Source organism: Zalophus californianus, chromosome 6 (assembly GCF_009762305.2).
Source record: "Zalophus californianus isolate mZalCal1 chromosome 6, mZalCal1.pri.v2, whole genome shotgun sequence".
In the NCBI taxonomy this organism is placed as follows: domain Eukaryota; kingdom Metazoa; phylum Chordata; class Mammalia; order Carnivora; family Otariidae; genus Zalophus; species Zalophus californianus.
In genome coordinates this window covers 122,520,884-122,541,127 of record NC_045600.1, presented here as the reverse complement: position 1 = coordinate 122,541,127, position 20,244 = coordinate 122,520,884, and the positions used below count along the sequence as shown (strand labels likewise).

Genomic DNA, 20,244 nt, shown 5'->3' with positions numbered 1-20,244 from the left:
TGTGATCAGAATAGATGATATGATCCTGGAATAATCATCACTACCTACCAGTAAGTATTTCCTTATAAATTTTTAAATTAATGGAAGAACCTGGGTACTGGGAGCCAGGGAGATTTTATATTTGGGTAAGTTGTGTTACTTAAAATACAGATAACTCATACCTTAAAATGTAGTTGATACTCTTGAGTACGAATTATCCAATTGCATCACTTAGTGATGTACTGAAAATGTTTAGAGGAGTGGACGGTATCTTCCAGATGCCCAAATATCTAGGTCCAGTTTGAGTTGGTTATGTAATAGTGATGAACTCACTTTTAAAAGGAAGGGGGAAGAGGTTTTTTAGATTTCACTGCTAAGCTTTCAACTGGGCAATGAATCAATCTTTATTGATTGTAAGAGTAGTTTATAAAATAGGAGTTAAAGATTGGTTTTAACTCCTTAGTAAATTCAGACTAGTAGATTGTGCCGCCTTCCTTGATTTTACCAAAAAAAGGTTGTGTGTATATCACCATTTCCATCTTTTATTTTTTATTTTTTTATTTTTTAGAGATTTTATTTTTAAATAATCTCTATATCCAAAGTGGAGATCCATATCACAGCCCTGAGACTAAGAGTCATATGCTCTACTGAGTGAGCCAGCTAGGTACCCCTTCAATTTCCGTCTTTTAAATCATGACCTTTCAACTAATAGTCTCCAAAGGAAAAGGGACCCTCAAAATTACTGCAGTTGTCACCAAATTTATATGGTCTCTCCCAAAGTAGTTTCTAGTCTTGGTGGCCACTATCAGGAAGGGAACATAAAGTAGCCAGGTCCTCCTTGGTTTAGTGGGTTTGTATAAGACAGATGTGATACTTATTTTAGAGACTGTGAATGTTACAATGGAACTTCTTGGTTACTAGAGCCCTAAGCAAAGTACTTTATCAGGATCTCTGAAGGCAAAGCATTTCTGTTAAGATAAAATTGACTCTGATATATATGACTTAGAACTTCTGCTCTAAATTTTGTGGGTGGTATGCAAAGAGCCTTGTTTTATATGCAGTTGGCTCTCTGGACCAACTTTTGAATAATTTATGGTACTTTTTCCCGTTTTTCTTTTTTTTTTGCTTTTTCCTGTTTTTAAAGGAAAACTTCCTACTTGCATATATCTGCTGATGTGGATGGTCCTCAGATTTTGGCATGAGTGATTGTGCATCATTTTTTTTAAGATTTTATGTATTTATTTGACAGAGAGAGAGAGAGACATTGAGAGGGAACATAAGCAGGGGGAACGGGAGAGGGAGAAGTAGGCTTCCCACTGAGCAGGGGCCCCGATGCTGGGCTCGATCCCAGGACCCTGGGATCATGACCTGAGCCAAAGGCGTAACAACTGAGCCACCCAGGCACCCCAATTGTGCATGATATTCAAAGAAAACCTATTCTCTCATATTTCCTTAAGTAAAGTGTAAAGTTGAACGCCATTTTCGCACATGACAAGAATAGATTCTGCAAGATGCTTACTTCTAATGGGTGTTTTGATTTGGTGGTAATACTCTCTGCCTAGAACTTCCTTGAATTGTTTGATAACCTTGATTGTGGGAACATATATTGAAAAAATACTTGGCACAGATACTCCTATAATTGCATGTGGAGTGTAAGTTGAATGTGGATCTTTTGTTATAGATTGCTAGATATAAGCTTCTACAGAGTTCCATTGTGAACACATAATAACATAAGAGTTTTCAAACATTCATGGCAGTAAATACTTTTCCCATAGGATTTTTCCCATTCTGCATTCACATGAGTTACACATTATATGTAAAGCACAGTTGGGCAATGACATCTTGATTTCCTGGTCACATTTATTAACAGTAACTTCATGAATATGTATACATTGCACACCAATATAGGTTTCTCATTGTGGTTCAAATAACAGTTTCAAATAGAATTCTGGAATTTAATAGTTATGTTACCTTAAATCTTTATGGTTTTGAGTTTTTTGTGGTATTTTGTGTTTATATGATCTGATAGGTAAACTGGGACTTAGTATAAAAGTGTGTCAAAAGTGATGTAGCTTCCTGCCTTCATAAACTCACTACTCTTCAATCATGTAAAATTTTAGGAGTCCTGTAATTTTTCAGCTTTATCAATATATAATTGATAAATAATTATAATTTTAAGATGCGTTACATGATGATTTACTGTACATCTATATTGTGAAAAGATTACTACAACAAGGTTAGTTAACACTCCAGCAGCTTATATAGTTACCTTTTTTTTGTGGTGAGAACATTTAAGATCTACTCTTGGCAAATTTCAAATATTATAATACAATATTGTTAACTGTAATCACCATGCTGTATATTAGATCCCTTGAACTTACTCATCTTATAATTAATTGTCTATACCCTTTGGAAGAATGAAGGGGGGAAATCGGAGGGGGAGATGAACCATGACAGACGATGGACTCTGAAAAACAAACTGAGTGTTCTAGAGGGGGGGGGGGGTGGGAGGATGGGTTAGCCTGGTGATGGGTATTAAAGAGGGCACCTATTGCATGGAGCACTGGGTGTTATACACAAAAAATGAATCATGGAACACTACATAAAAAACTAATGATGTAATGTATAGTGATTAACATAGCATAATAAAAAAAAACTCTATACCCTTTGATCAGCATCTCCCCATTTTCCACACCCCGTCAGCCCAAGGCAAACACCATTATAGTCTGTTTCAGTGAGTAACTTTTTCAGGATTCCCATGCAGGTGATAACCAGAAGTCTTTTTCTTTTCTTTCTTTCTTTTTTCGTGGGCAGCAAAGCAAGGTTTTTTTTTTTAATTTAATTTAATTTAATTTAATTTAATTTTATTATGTTATGTTAGTCACCATACAATATATCATTAGTTTTTGATGTAGTGATCCAAGATTCATTGTTTTTGTATAACACCCAGTGCAAGATTTATTGAGCGATAGCAAAGTGGTAGTACAAAGCTCCCAAGGAGGGAGGGAACCCGAGGGAGTTGCCCAAAAGTCTTGTAATTTTTGTAAACTGAACTGATGTTTTATTTCTTGTAGGTCTTAACTTGTAGTAAAATAATAATGTAGTAGAAAGCAACTTATGGAATTATGTGATAATTGTAATGCTTGTCTAGAATTTTCGTAATCTGATTTCAGAGATAAGGAAACCAATTTGTGTTTATTTCCAATAAAACTTAATTGATTTCAGCAAGTAGTTACAGCCTCTGTGAGATTATATGAAGTTTTCAAATACATGTTATCCAGTTGATAATACATTGCCAAAGTCTTACTCATCTTTGCATTCTAGTTCCCTTGGGACTGGCCATTCATATAATAAAGCTCAATATTTGAATTATAGTACATAAGTAAAGCAAGATATTTTATAATTTTTGTTGTGTTGCAATTTTTTTAGTCTTATGAAGGTCTTTTTTGCCCACATAGTTGATGACTGTGAAAGGAGGAGAGAATTTGACAACTCAGTTTTCTGACATGTCACTGGATCCCACCCAGTAGTGTTACAAGGAAGCTGAAAACGGTGTTAGCTGCATTTAGGACAAACATAAACCACTCCAGGTAAAATAACCTTGTAAAAAAAGTAATAGTGTATTATAGAGGCCTTGGCTAGGTTCATGATGACAAAGGACCTTGTCTGAACATAATGATTTCTAAATTTGAGCTTAAATGACACTCTGAAATCCAGTCAATGTGCCTCAATAGACTTTTCGGGGAACATTATTTTCAACAGAAAATTTGGCTTATTGTGAAAACTTTGAATACTTAGAAATGGCAGGTGTAGCCGTATACATTGCCAATTCTTCTTTCTTAAATTTTCATAAGATATTCTGAGCTCATTATTTTCCCCCCCTTTTTTTTAAACATATATGCTGTTGAAAGCAAAAAAGGAAACTCCTCCTTAGATCCCGGAAGGCACACACATATGCTGAGATGGAAGCAAGGACATGTAAAAGGAGACTACCTCTTTGATCAAACATTGAATGCCAGAGTTGGAGGTGTCTGATGATGTTCAGGAAAAAGGGGAACTAATATTTGTGGAACATGTATTATGAAATACAGTGAGTATGGTAAGTGTCTTTACATGGACACCATTGGTGTTTGAGGACAATTTTTTGGTTTTGTTTTTCTTCAGTTGTCTGCAATGATCAATGGGCATAGAACCTATCACACAGTAGATGTTTAAGAAATGTGTCAGCATTGCTAATTTTTTTTAAATGTTAGGGTGCAAGTTTTTAGATTTATTATAGTTCCTCCCATGTAGTGGAATGTCTGATTAGAATCTATGCCTATCTAATAATCTAGCTCTACACTCTTAACACAGAAGTGGTCAGCTCTTCCTAAATAGGAGCCAGTCAGAACTATTTGGTGTTTATCTGTACTTGTTGTAGTGAAGCTAGGTACCGTGTTATGAAGTTGACAATGTGTTTGTGGGGATACTTTTTAGTCATTTTTTAGTCAAAAAGTAGAAATAAAGTTCTGTTGGATTTTACAGGGGTGAGAGGAACTCTCTTAAGTGAGATGATGAAGGCCCAATAAGAGAGCAGTATTTGAAATCCAGTTCCAAGGATGTGTTTGTTCTAGATGTGAATGTTGATTAACGGCTTCAGGTATTAACGCAGCAAATCCATCTGTGCCAAAAGTGAGTAGACCATGAAGGGGAGCAGCTGGGTGTTGGCTACAGTATACCTCATTTAACTTCTCAAATAATAGATGAGGAAACCTCAAGGGACTTTCCATGTACTAAAAGGGATGTGCCTTTGGGGCCCTGGTATCTTCTGGTGGCAAGGATGCAGACTGGAAGAAATAGTCCCAGTTTTTCTTCTGCATTCAGTATCACCTCAGTTTTGCTCCAGAATCCATGTTGTTAACTCATGTTTTTTGCCTATAATTTAGGAAGTTCTAATGTGGAATAGTAATAGTAGGAGAAGACTTGACTGGGTTAATTTCCTTTGGTGAGCAAACAGATCAGCCAGATGTTTGGTGATTTTGAATCATTTGTCTTAGATTTACAGTTGATGAGGAGAACACAATGACCCAGAGAGGTTAGATATTTGTACATCTGAAATCATTGGGGTTTCTGTTCCCATATTTTTAAATTTAAATTCAATTAGACAACCTAAGGTACATCATTAGTTTCAGATGTAGAGTTCAGTAATTCATCAGTTTCATATAATACCTAGTGCTCATCACATCACATGCCCTCCTTAATGCCCATCACCCCATCCCCCCACCCACCTCCCCTCCAGCAACCCCCAGTTTGTTTCCTGTAGTTAATTACCTATGAGTCTCATGGTTTTTCTCCTTGTTTGATAACTTCCCAATCAGTTTCCCTCCTTTCCCCTATGATCCTCTGCACTGTTCCTTATATTCCACGTATGAGTGAAACCAAATGATAATGGTCTTTCTCTGATTTATTTCACTCAGCATAGTACCCTCCAATTCCATCGACATCGATGTAAGTGGTAATACCTGTTACCATATTAAATAAAATTTATTTTTACCCCATATAGGTTCTTTTTTCCCCTTTTTTTAAAAAGAAATTTAGGGGTGCCTTGGTGGCTCAGTTGTTAAGCATCTGCCTTGGGCTCAGGTCATAATCCCAGGGTCCTGGAATTTAGCCCCACATCAGTCTCCCTGCTCAGCAGGAAGCATGCTTCTCCCTCTCCCCCTGCTTGTATTCTCTCTTTCGCTGTGTCTCTCTCTGTCAAATAAATAAATAAAATCTTTAAAAAAGTTTTTATTTAAATTATATTTGGGGGCGCCTGGGTGGCTCAGATGGTTAAGCGTCTGCCTTCAGCTCAGGTCATGATCCCAGGGTCCTGGGATTGAGTCCCGCATCGGGCTCCCTGCTCCTTGGGAGCCTGCTTCTCCCTCTGCTTCTCTCTCTCTCTCCCCCTGCCTCTGTCTCTCATGAATGAATAAAATCTTTAAAAAAAATTATATTTGGTTAACATATAATGTAATTTAGATTCCAGTATACAATATTGTGATTCAACATTTCCATACAATACCTGGTGCATCACAAGTGCACCCATCCCCCCCACCTCCCCTTATTTGTGCTATTATTAACAGAAAGAAAGTTAAAAAGTACAGTTCCTGATAAGAGTAATTTATTGTGTATTAGGAGATCTATATCAGGAAAAGTAGTGTGTGCTCTATTCTTTCCATGATAATTTGGATTATATTACCATATCACTTTGGTTCTTTGTATTAGAGATGTTAGACCTCCTTCAGAATCCTCAACACTGTCTATCAGTGGACTTGTTGGACTTTGTGGGTTTTTTAAAAAAAAATTTATTGTTATGTTAATCACCATACATTACATCATTAGTTTTTTTTTTTTTTTTTTTTTTTTTAATTTTTTTATTGTTATGTTAATCACCATATATTACATCATTAGTTTTTGGTGCAGTGTTCCATGATTCATTGTTTGTGTATAACACCCAGTGCTCCATGCAGAATGTGCCCTCTTTAATACCCATCACCAGGCTAACCCATCCCCCCACCCCCTCCCCTCTAGAAACCTGTTTGTTTTTCAGAGTCCATCACCTCTCATGGTTTGTCTCTCCCTCCGATTTTCCCCCTTCATTCTTCCCCTCCTGCTATCTTCTTTTTTTTAACATATATTGTATTATTTGTTTCAGACGCACAGATCTGTGATTCAACAGTCTTGCACAATTCACAGCGCTCACCATAGCACATACCCTCCCCAGTGTCTATCACCCAGCCACCCCGTCCCTCCCACCCCCCACCACTCCAGCAGAAATTCTTAATCTCAGGAAACAAACTGAGGGTTCCTGGAGTGGACTTTGTGTTTTATCTATTTGATTTTCCTTAATTTTATTTGACCATTCACATTGATTCTCACTTAGCTCTGGAATATTTTGGTGGATGTTTTAAATGTATCTTCCTTAAGATACTTGAATATTTCATTTTTAAATTTGTTGGATGATTTACTTGTAGAAGTAGATTATAAACAATTATATTTAGTTCTAAGACACCAAAGATCTTAATGTTATTCTGTCACATTGCTGGGGTTTTACTGTCTTTAATTTTTTCCCATATTGTTACCTTAATTCTGTGTCAGTTGAATGATACTGTTGCCATTTAACTTACATTGTTAAATGAAGATGATCATTCATTTTCCCAAGATAAAAGACTTTGCATTAGTAGAGATGTATTGTCTGCAGGTATTAATTTCTTTACAACTACAGTAGTAGTTGTTGGGAAAGACATTAACTAGGTTTATGATGAGTTATAATTACAGAGCATGAAGAAGTGAAGCTCAGTACTCGGAAGTCCATCCTAAGAGTCAGTCTAAGTACTTGGGACACACATATTCTGGACATAAGTTCTTGGCCTGTAAATTTCATGTTATTTGGAGCAATATTGTGCAGATTAGGGAGAATAGAAGTGCAGGTTTTTCCAGTGAGATAAAGGGAAGTGAACTCTAAATTCCACTACTGCAGTTTCCATGTAGAGTATCTTCTATGTTTGTAACATTTGTATATCTCACCTGTCTTTTTCATTATGAATTTCAAGTAATAATTTCAAGAGAGTAAAGACTTGGTAGCTACTATGCTTTTTTTTTATATTAACTATCATCATTCAGGTCTAACCTTATACCTGTTTCCCAAGAGCGTGTCCCCAAACTATGAGGCAGCTCCAATTCCCATATGAATAAGAAATAGCTAGTTTATTTTTGAGATATTGCTTTGGTCTGAAATGAGAGTTATACCTTAAGCAGAGTGTTAAAATTACATCAGATGGATTACTATAATTCTGTTAATAAGGTACTGTTTTCTGTATCTTAGCAATTCATAGATGGAGATTTAGAAGTTTTGACTGATTCAAGGGGATGAAAATGGCATTTTGCAGTTGTTAATATTGAGCCCTAGAGAGGAACTAATTTGCTAAGTACCGTGCATTTTCTTTTGAATCAGGACTTTAATCTCCCATTATTCTTTATTATTTATCTTTACTTGAATGAGTAATGGACCTTTCGTTATCTGTGATTGGCATTCTACGATTAGGTCCTTGGGATTTGCTTATTTTAATTATGAGGGAGTTGAATAGTAATTAAACAGGTAATAAGGGAAAAACCTATAGAAATGTACCATGGATAGTTGAATACACCAGGATCTTATTCTTAAAAAGTTATCTTAATTTGTTAAGGAGTATGTGTGGTGTGTGTGTATATGATGTGGGTATTGATACTATGACAAGTGATAGTTTATAGGGAAAAGCTTTTGAGGTTCAGAAAAATTACTCTCCTTTTTTTTTTTTTTTTAAGGAGCAAGGGGAGTAAGTCTTTTCACAGGTATTTCCCTTATTAAGTCTCTGTTCCTTAAATAAATTTTAGGATATTTATAACCTCATATTTGTTTGACCTCTCTCAGTGTTCCTGATTCTGCACAAATAGGGATATGCTGGATGAATTGAGAGAAATGAGCTACCCTTTCTACTAACTGATTTAGATTAGAAACATAACATTTGGATAAGGAAGGAAGGAAATATACATTGGAGTCTGTTGAGGAGTAGTGTTGACTTGGTCATTTGATCTTGGATATTTGGTACAGCATGGGGTCGTCAGTTATTATTACTGTGAGAAAGCATGCAGTGGTATTTGCTGGCTCAGCCCTGTCCAAATAACCTCATTCTTTCTTTTCTTTCTTTTTCTTTTCTTTTTCTTTTCTTTTCTTTCTTTTCTTTTCTATTGGAGAGAGAGCGAGCAAGCACAAGCAGGAGGGAGAGAGGGAGAATCTGAAGCAGACTCCACACTGAGTGCACAGCCCGATGTGGGGCTCAATCCTACAACCCTGAGTTTAGGACCTGAGCTGAAATCAAGAGTAGGCTTCTTAGTGGATTGTGTCACCTGGGTGCCCCCAGATAACCCCATTCTTGGAGTGCTGCTTCTTTATAAGTGATCTAAAGAAAATCCTCTATAATAGGAATCCCTGGAGGATGATTAGTTTTTCAGTTTTTATTTTCTTTTGGGGCGGGTGGCTTGATGATCAGATTCATTGTTTCTTGAACCTGATAGCAGTGTTCATTCCTAAAAGAGAATGTGGGGTTCAGCCAAGCTAATTTATGATAGGAGTGCTTTGTTGAGAGAGTATTAGAAGGAATGAGTTAGCAGTAGGTGGTGAGAGCATTGTTGAATGAAAGGAAGGTAAGAAGGAAAAAAGACAAGGTTTAGGTGATTATAGCATGTCCTTAGTGTTGTAGAAGTGTGATGGAGACCTGTAAATTGAGAGCAGTGTTAGGATTCTTTCAATTGTTGGAAATAGGAAAGCTCCCCTGTTTGAATATTTTACCAGTCGGGGTAGGTTAGGAGTCACAATTAACTACCATTTACCATCTCCTTTGTCGTTAACTTGAGTGTATGGGTGTCAGCCAGCTTTGGAATGTTAGATTCTATGTGCCTTTTCTTGAGATGACTAGGCAGTATTATGTCCTCTGTTAAAATTACAGTGATTAGGAAGATGTGCTGATCAAATATCTGTTCATTATACAATTTACTGGAATGGGTAGAGTTGTATATTTCTAGGCAACTTAGATTAAATCAAACTTTCTCCAACTTTAGTACACTTTAAGAGTCACCAGGAAGTTGGGGCACCTGGGCAGCTCAGTTGTTTGGGTGTCTGCCTTCTGCTCAAGACATCATCCCAGGGTCCTGGGGTCAAGCCCCATGTCAGGCCCTCTGTTCAGCAGGGAGTCTGCTGCTTCTTCTCCCTCTCCCCCACAGTGTGGGCTCTCTCTCTCTCACTCACTCTCTCTCAAATAAATAAATAAATAATTAAAAAAAATAAAAGAGTCACCAGGAGGGCTTGTGCAGTTTGAGTGAGAGTTTTTGGATCAGCAGTAGGTCTAGGTCTGAGAAGTTGACAGATGCTGATTTCAGCACCATATGTTGAAAAAAACTGGGTTTTATTCAGAGAACAAAATGCCAGCATATATTTAAATTATGTACTTCAATTTATTTTTGATAATGAATCAACTACACAAACTTTCACCAAGTTCACATTCAGTAAAATGACCAATAAACAAAAATTTATAAAAAAAACATAATGTTTTTTTTTTTTAAGTAGATGTGATCTCAGTGAATAGTGTGATTTCCAGGACATGGTAATTTCTGCATAACAATTCTACGTTTGGGGCAAGGTTTATCTGGTTTTGTTCTATTAGTCACAAAACAACATTACTTGAATTACTTTGCATTTGAGCATAGGTTTGTGTTTTTTAAGATTTGATTTTTAAGTAATCTCTACACCCAGTATGAAGCTCAAACTTATAATTATCCCAAAGATCAAGAGTTACACGCTCTAGTGATTAAGACAGCCAGGTGGCCTTGTTTTGTTTTATTTTAAGCATCCACTTCTGGATCATTTTAAGTATTAGGCCAGAAACTGACAATAGCAATGGATTTCTGGGTGTTGAATTTGGGATTGAGTCTGTTTTCTGGGGAAATTTCAACCACTGTGTTACAGTTTGGCTGTGAATACTGTGGTGGCTCTATTTGGTTATTGAAATCTAGTGCTGTTTTTTAATGATGCTTCTTTATGGGAATAGTCTTACAATGCACTGTCTACTTCTACTTATAAACAACAAAAATCAGCCTAGGATTTCTCCAGGATTGAAAGTGCTGAAGAATATAGATATAGTTGAAATCAGAGTCACACACCCATGCTGTAGCAAATAAGGAACCCACAATTGAAATGAGGGGACTTTTTTCCTGTGGCTTCGAGTGAGTAAAATAAATTACAGAGGACTTTTTAATACTGTAACTTACGATTTCTGAAAATAAGGTATTGAAGTGAAACTGGTGTTCTTATTTTTGAAGGATGACACAACATTTGGGGCATTGTATTTTTCTTAATTTACATTTTATTACCTTCTCTAGTGAGCTTTTCTGGACAATGGCTGTGTATTTTAGATAGATGGGGTGTTTTCTCTTTTTTTTTAAGATTTTGTCTATTTATTTGTCAGAGAGAGAGAGAGAGAGAGATAATGAGCACAAGCAGGGAGAGAAACAGGCAGAAGGAGAAGCAGGCTTCCTGCTGAGCAAAGAGCCCGATGAAGTACTCAGTCCCAGAACACTGGGATCATGACCTGAGCCAAATGCAGACACTTAACTGACTGAGCCATCCAGGTGTCCCAGATAGGGTGTTTTCTCAATTGAGTGAATCATGGCCCTAAGTGATATCAAAGTAACAATAGAAATATTGGCTTCCTCTAATAATCTTTCATGATTATAACATGAAAGATTTGTAAAAGTGGTTACAAAAAGGCATAGACTTAATTCTTCCTTTATAGGGAGAACAAAACATTAATAATTGGAATCTAGGAGGAGTTTGAATAGTTAGCAATTTTTGTTATATTGGTATATTGTTAACAGAGTTATTGGTGGATGGGCGCCTGGGTGGCTCAGTTGGTTAAGCAACTGCCTTCGGCTCAGGTCATGATCCTGGAGTCCCGGGATCGAGTCCCACATCGGGCTCCCTGTTCAGCAGGGAGTCTGCTTCTCCCTCTGACCGTCTCCCCTCTCATGCTCGCTCTCTCTCTCATTCTCTCTCTCAAATAAATAATAAATAAAAAATCTTAAAAAAACACAGTTATTGGTGGAATCAATACATAACTGAACAAAAGTCATAACAAATTTCCTTATGGTATAGGCAAAGCTTGGCTTCAGTTTAAAGCTCAAATTTCTCATTCTTTGTAATTTCTTGAGTCATGAAACATGGACATTTTATTGTGCCACATTGCTGGGGGTACAAAATTAAGTGATACTGTCTTGAAGTCAACTTGCCCATTCTGTCATTTAGAGAGTGCCAAATTTTAATTTGGGGCCTTGATGGAAAGGGAAAAGGGTGTCCCTTAAGGTTGTCTACCCTTATTGGATATTTCTGTCTGTTTCAGGATAGCTCACAGGAGAATAAATCTTCCATGTTTAAATATTTTAAAAAGCACGTGTTCAGTTGAACTTAACCCTTTGTGCAAATCTCTTAGAAATCTAGAGACATTGTTTAGGATTTATGACAGTTTACTTGTCAGTAGGTAATAGAGTACTTGGTCACATAAAAAGATGTGAAAATGTGTCATTATTTAGGTTGGCAAAATATATTGGTTATTTATTCTCTTGTTTTTTGTAATGTACATAAACATCTGTACAACTCTAAAAGAAAAGACTTGGAACAATTGTATTCAAAATGACAAAAACATGTACAGATAATTCAAAGAAGAAAATACAGCCAAGTAAAATGAAATGTCTAAAAATAACTTACAAACATCCTTAAAAATCACTGATACATTTGTTTATCAGTTTTACATAGATGTAAAAAGGCTATGCCAGCTCAGTCAGGAAGTGGCTGTCATTCATGGACATGAATGGAGCCTAAGAAACATGGACCAGTATTTCATCCAGACACTTAGAAAATTTATTGGACAGTAGATTCTGTACAACAAACTCCATTAGATGGTTGTTCTCGAGCTGCCTTTCTAGATTAGTTTTGTTGTTATTGTTGTCTTTTAACTGTATTAAAACTTCTAACTGGTCCCCTTACTTCTAGCTTCAGATTCTCTGTTTCATCTGTCTGCCAGAGCAGTCTTTTGGAAAGATGTGAAAAACCTCGTCACGTTGCTTCAAAATCTGCAGTTGACATGTTTCAAGAGCGTTAGAAATAAGCAATAATCAGAGAAGAGGACAAAGATTATATAGATTGATAATATTTAGAGCATCTTTGCCACTGACAAAACTGGAAGTTTTCTACTTTTAGTCACTGAACATTTGGATTCATAAATTTTGTGACATTCCTTTACTTTTATCTCCTGAATAAGAAGCTCCTGATAAGAATCTGGAGAAATTTGTACAGCAAGAAAAAATGTGATTAAAATCCAGGATGATATAGGATAATGTGCAAACCTTTTTTCCATTAACATGAACAGGAAAGGATAGCCTGATTCCCTCTGCATTGATAAAATTGTAGTTTTCAAATTCTTCTGGAGAATCCTTTGCAATTTTACTTATGGACTACTGTGGAAGTCTAAACCTGACGCTGATTTAAGGGGTCATTGACCAGGACCCTCCTGTAGAGACACTCTAGCTCTTATACTCTATTTATTTCGTGGTCCAACATGATCAGCACAGCATCCCTCATTCCAAATTATTCCCAAAAATGCAAGTGTGTGAAGATATCTACTGAACTGAAAATTATTTCAAGTGGATGGCACTTGTAGTATTGGTCTAGTGTGGACAATCTCAAGTAAATATAAGCCAGCCTTCTAGAAATATGTGGAAAGAAGGGGAAGGACAACACATCCTGAATTCAGCTAGAAGCTTCACCAACTACAAAAAATCACAGACAAAATAAACAGAGATATATACTGTCCTGAAATTCATCTTCCTTTCAAATATTTATATTTCATTGGCAGTCTGCATTTGGAAAAAATATCTCAATATTTTTCTTTCTATAGTTATCAACTTGCCATCAAAATATTTACCAGTAGGAGCCCTGCATATGTGATATTTATTGCCTATGTGGTAAACACAAATATTAGTTTTCTTTTTTTTTCTTCCCCTACCTGCCATTTTAAAACAGCTAGGAACCTAATCTATTAACTAATTTACTGGACATATATAGCTTAAGAATTTATTTAAATACTTAAGAAAATTGTGATTGGGTAATGATACTGAAATGGAAATATAAAATACTCAGTAAATGATGACTATGCATGGACTGTTCATTGGATGTTTGGAGGTGAAGAGAATGAAATTCAACATGTAATAGTTTTTTATTGTATTTTATTCTTAATCTTTTTGGGAATCTAATGCTCAAGCAGAGAGGCCTACATTTATAAACAAATCTATTGTTTTTAGATACTTTTAAAAATGGTTTCTGTGATAATAGAGCTGGTTTTGTAGGGAAGTTTCTAAAAACATGTTTGGTAAAACTGCCTTCTGGAAAATATTTTAGAAAAGAATGGGCCATTTTGCAAAGATATCCTCAATTCTGTATTTATTGTTTGAGTGCTTATGGATAGTAAAGAGGAAATGGGCATGGGGAGTGTTTACTATATTAATCAGGAAAAATATGTAAGGCACTAGTTATTTATGTGCATTTTGAGAATATTGTATACGAAATAACCAAATATAACTGCTTTGCGACCATAAGGCATTGTGATTGCTAAGAAAGCGGTTGCTAACATATGCAGAAGAAATATTTTTAATACATGACTATAGAAATAGAAGTTACCTCTGAATGATGCACATTTAAAATCATTTGATTGGATTATTGCTGTGGCTTTTTGGGGGGGGTTGGAGATTGTTCTGTGTGCAGTTGTCACATAAGAAATTTCATTAAGGCTGCTATATGTGGATGTAGATGTTACTCTGTAAACGTTCTTTATGTTAATATTTGTATGGTATGAGATTTAATTCTCATGATGGAATTGCTGCATAAGAGGCCAGCCTCTGTGCATGTTTGGGCTAGGATTTGATGGGCTTTTTTATTTCTCTGCATATAATAGAAAAAAGTACTGTGTTAAAACATCTTATAAAGCGTGGTGATGGCCGACATTTAGGGCATTTTAATATCAGAATATAATTTTGTTGGTTACTGAGAGGAGTTTCTAGACTGCCTTGTTTGTATTAGACAGATAAAAGCAGAATTTAGAAGTTGGAGAATAGGAAATTTTTGAGGACTCTATGTGTATGCATATGTACAGAGATAGTTCTTAAACAGCCAGGCTTTACTCCATGTTCAGATGTTGGGAATCTACCTATATTTTATTAATGTAATGTTAAAGAGGTGTGGGTTTTTGTTAAAATTTTAATCAGTGGAATTGTTGAATTGCCTCTCAAGATTAATTCCTTTTCAGTAGATATTGTTACAATGTTATATATAATGTAAGTTTTTTTTGTTGTTTTTGTTTAACATCACATTCTCTACATAGATAGGCATCACTGTAAATATGTATCACCTTATTAGGATAGACATTTTTATTTCCCAAAAGTGATAATATATCTATCCTCTCTGTGTGTTCATCAGATCTCTAGGCTCAATTTTTAGGTTGTGGTAAATATGTAGTGTTCAGTATAATACCTCATTGTTTTACATAAGATTCATCATGGTGGAAATATTGTAACTGTTGGTCTGCCTCTTATCATGGTTTTCAGATGTTTGTATACAAACAGAAAATACAGTTACTAGATAAATTCTACATGTGGTTAAACATAACAGGTTAGAAAAGTTTTCATGTCAGTGGAATTTGACATTTAATGATAACTGAATTGTTCTTGTTTTAAAATACTTACATCTAGTTGTATAGGTGTAGGTGACTATAAGTTTTTATGGAGGATGTTCAAAATTGTTTGTCAAACCTATGGTTATTAAAGAATGGGCTAATCCAAGAAATGTTTTATATAATGTGTATATAATAGACACAGTTACTATGTTTTCTTAAAGCCAAGGAACTATTATATCAGCATGTTTTGTAAATATATTAATTATATATAGAGTGAAAAATTACCAAAACAGTTGTCAGATTATCTCTTAGTAAATAATTGGGCTGCTGAAGTTCAGGGTATTTTGTTAGATTGCTCTGTGTAAAAGGAGAGAAAGATTTATGCGATCTGAGGAGAAACCAGATTAGATTGTTCTGTGTAAAATAGGATATATAATAGTGTTTGCTTTAAACTTTTAATCCTTGATTTTATAGGGGTTGCTTTCATGTACACCTGTATATATACATGCAGGTGTATTGTATACATGTCTATAAAATAAGTGTTTATTAAAGTTCATAGCAAAGAAATACTGTTGGCAAGTTAAGTATCACTCGGTTTAGTTTGTTCCTTGTGTCCTTTTGTGGTTCATGATACAGGGAGTTTCAGTTTGAGATTTAGTTGCTGAAGATATTGTTAGATTGCTACTTAAGTTATAGACCGATGTTAGTTTTTGTTTCAGAACATCTGCATAGGATTTGCTCATAGGCACGTATTTTTTGAAAACCAATCTGAGAGACAATGTAAAAGCATTTTATTTTGGCAAGCTGAATCACTATACCATGTTTATATGGGATGTATTTGGTGATGGAGATTATTATCATTTTTTTGGATCTAGAACATTGTCATTTTAGAAAACACTTGGGTATATAATTTCTGTCAATTTTGGAAATATATTTTCATTGAAACGTTAAAGGTAGAAACATTGAGTATAGATAGAGTGAGCATCTTCATGAGTTAGGCTTGATTTTGATTTTTTTTTAAATTTTTGTGTCTTTTTTAAGGTTTTATTTAAATTTCAGTTAGTTAACATACAGTGTAATAATAATTTCAGGTGTACAATATCGTGGTTCAGCACTTCCATACAACACATAGTACTCATCACAAGAGCACTCCTTAATATCCATCACTTGGTTAATCTATGCCCCCATCCACCTCCCCTCTGGTAACCCTGGGTTTCTTTTATAGTTAAGAGTCTGTTTCTTGGTTTGCCTCTCTCATTCTCTCCCTTTGTGTTATTGAGATTTTTTTAGTTAGACATTTTTGTTAAAGTACAGAAATTATTGCCATTAATATTTTTAAATATGAAACGAATAATATCTTACTTCAATATAAAATTTTGATGTTAAATGTTGAGAACAGAGCAGGGAAACCTTTCACTGGCTTATATAACATCTTAATTTCCTAGGTATGTACAAATAACCCCTACACACACACACACACACACACACAGCATGCATACACACAGTAAATCTATTAACATTGGACAACTACGGCAAAAATTAATATATTACAAATAGAAGTGTTACAAGACCACTCCTATGTTTTCACTTGGTGTGTGTGGGGTTGTTATTAGGTAGTTGTGCACATGTGATCAGATCTTTTTTTTATACATAACTTGATAGATGTGCAGACATTTCTGTTATGTATTTGAATATATTTCACCTAAAATTAGAGCACATAAACTTTTTTTAATGCTTGTAGATGTGAAATGGTAAAATAAGGTTCTATTGTTAAGTATGATTTCTAGAATGCTGTGTATGTAATTATTTATAAAACATTTGTTATTTCTAGATATATATCCATTGCTGACAAACATACTTTTAAATATCATACTTTTTAAAATCAATATAGTAATTAGTTTCTCTGCATGTTCAGTGGTGTGTTGTGAGGGCTATGGATGGAGGGAGTGGTGGATGTTTTCCAATTTCATCTATAATGTATGATTCTTTTGCTTCTTAACTATTATTTTTGGTTTAAAGAAAGTGTGAACATCATGTATATGTTGCAGTCATGCTGTTGAGAAACTATAAGTTTGACATGTTTAACATTTGCAAATTATTCTAAGAATTCTATATGGGTGGCTCTTTGTGGTTTGTTAAACAGTGGTATTTGTAATTATAACTTTTGACTTAGGAAATATATAGAATTGTTGAACATGATAGAGGGTAGAAACAGTATTCTTTTGATACTGTTCACCTTTGTATAGGATTATATGGATTGCTGGAGTTGTTAAAGACAAATGACTTGAAAATTGAGTTAAAAGATTCTGAGCTATATTTTTGTTAACATTTGTGTGTGTTTATACACACGCACACACATGTATATAGTCAGGGAGAACAGAGTGGTTAAAAGTTTTGTCTCGCAATTTCATTTAGAAGAAAAATTAGACTGCGATAATTAAATTGTACCCATTTTATATAAACATATTTCTGCTTAAGGGACATGTAGGTATATCTTATTTTCTCAGATGTACTTAGGTTGATGAAATTCATTTTTCTAAAGAACATTTTATAGAATCTAAATTACAAAATTCTGTGTTCATCTGTTATGTGGCAGTATGACAACTTTGTAAATAATGGGCAAGTGAAATATTTATTTTTAAACATTTAATATTTCTAGATGTACTGAGTGTCACAGTATAATGTAAATGTTTTCATTGTAAATGTGTTAGGATTATTGTATTTCAAAATCAGCTTGGCAGAGAAATGGATCATTGATATGCAGGCTCTTGGAGCTGTGCAACATTTATATTAATTTGGTTGTTAAGAGGAGAAATAGAAAAGATTGTGCATTATCCCATCCTCATAGTATAATAGTATGCCATTGTATAAGTACAAATTATATATTAAAAAACTTGTACCATGTAAATTCATTTGATGTTTCTGAATGTATCATAATGTATTTCATTAGGAGCTTCCTGATACATATATGTATATATATGTGTGTGTGTATATCTTTTATTTTTATGTTAAGACTATTTTTTAGAGCATATTTAGGTTCACAGCAAAATTGAGGGCAAGGTACAGAGATTTGCCGTATAGCCCCTGAGCAACACATATATAATCCCCATCATTATCCACTCCGTACATGCATAATCACCGCCATTATCAATATCCCTCATCAGACTGGTACATTTGTTACTACTGACGAATTTTCATCGACATGTCCTTATAACCCAAAGTCCATGGTTTGTTTTGGTTAACTCTTGGTGTTGTACATTTTGTTAAGTTTGGACGGATGTATAATGACCTGTATCCATCATGGTATTATACAGACTATTTTAATTGTCTAAAAATTCTCTGTGCTCTACCTATTCATCCCTCCCTCATATTTATTTTTATGGTTGTTGTTTACATTGGAGATATAAATGACTTTCTTAAAGAGATTTTATACTACCTCTTGGAACAATATACAGTTCTGTATGTGTTCCTTTGGTTGCATGACAATATTCAAGACAACTTTGTAAATAATAGGCAGATAGAATTTTTTTAATTTTTAACATCTAGTCTTTCTAGATGTGTAGAGTCTCACAAGGTATAATTTTGTAAATAATTCATTGTAAACTTTCATAGTCATTGTTATCAAGTATTGTAATAGCATTGCAATTGATAACAATTTTAGGTTTCTTGAACTATACATATTTTGGTATCTATTTATTGAGTTGTTAGGGGGAGAACGTTAAAAGGGTGTACTTCCACTCTTGCATACTCTAAAAGAAAATTTTACATTTTAATCACTGCTTAGTCCTTGTATTTATCATACACTATTATACATTAAAAATCCTAAGTCAGTTATTTTATAGCTGTATTGCTGAAAGGGCATTATGTGTTTTAATTATAGGAAATATGTTATGTAAGAAATTTTATTCTCCCTCTTCAAGCTATTCAGTTTCGTATTTAACTGGACTGCATGACAACATTCAAGACAACTTTGTAAATAACAGATGAATATATTTATAAATACCTAATTTTTCCAGATGCATGAGTTTCACATCATATACATTTATAAATATTTCATTGTCAAATACCATAAATTGTTTTTTTCTAAATATTTTGTCTGTAATAAGTAATTAATAATTGTTCTTTTAGTGTTATGTAACATTTTGATGTTTGTTGGTGGGTTTTTGGGCAGAGGGATAGACAGATTGCTTACTTTTTCTACAGATTGTTCCGTTCTCATGTAGAAGAAAGGATTAGATTTTATACTTACAAAATGAGTGAAAATACCCAGGATGTACTTTATCCTTAGAAAGAAGAAGGAAGACGTGAGAAAGGGAATTGTGGTTTAAAATCACAGATATGTTAATTGTTAAAAGATACTTGTATTACTGGGTATTTACCCCAAAGACACAGATATAGTGAAAAGAAGGGCCATATGCACCCCAACGTTCATAGCAGCAACGTCCACAATAGCCAAACTGTGGCAAGAGCCGAGATGCCCTTCAACAGATGAATGGATAAAGAAGTTGTGGTCCATATATACAATGGAATATCACTCAGCCATCAGAAAGGATGAATACCCAACTTTTACATCCACATGGATGGGACTGGAGGAGATTATGCTAAGTGAAATAAGTCAAGCAGAGAAAGTCCATTATCCTATGGTTTCACTTATTTGTGGAACATAAGGAATAGCAGGGAGGACATTAGGAGAAGGAAGGGAAAAATGAAGGGGGGAAATCAGAGGGAGAGATGAACCATGAGAGACTATGGACTCTGAGAAACAAACAGGGTTTTAGAGGGGAGGGGGAAGGGGGGATTGGTTAGTCTGGTGATGGGTATTAAGGAGGGCACGTACTGCATGGAGCACTGGGTGTTACACGAAAACGATTGTGGATCACCACATCAAAAACTAATGATGTATTGCATGGTGAATAACAATAAAATTTGTAAAAAAAGATCAAAAAAATAAATAAAAATAAAAATGAGAAAAAATGTTTTAGAAATCTGC

The 20,244-nt window shown here is 34.8% G+C and overlaps 3 non-coding genes across 3 annotated transcripts; all 3 read left to right on the top strand.

Moving 5' to 3' along the window:
• Positions 1–3,620: 3,620 nt before the first annotated feature.
• LOC113910806 lies at positions 3,621–3,693 on the top strand. Its single transcript, XR_003516291.1, has one exon. It is a non-coding gene; the product is annotated as a small nucleolar RNA SNORD107 (small nucleolar RNA).
• Positions 3,694–7,252: 3,559 nt separating this feature from the next.
• On the top strand, positions 7,253–7,313 carry LOC113910797. The gene has a single exon (XR_003516283.1). It is a non-coding gene; the product is annotated as a small nucleolar RNA SNORD64 (small nucleolar RNA).
• Positions 7,314–9,016: 1,703 nt separating this feature from the next.
• On the top strand, positions 9,017–9,086 carry LOC113910805. The gene has a single exon (XR_003516290.1). It is a non-coding gene; the product is annotated as a small nucleolar RNA SNORD108 (small nucleolar RNA).
• Positions 9,087–20,244: the final 11,158 nt, after the last annotated feature.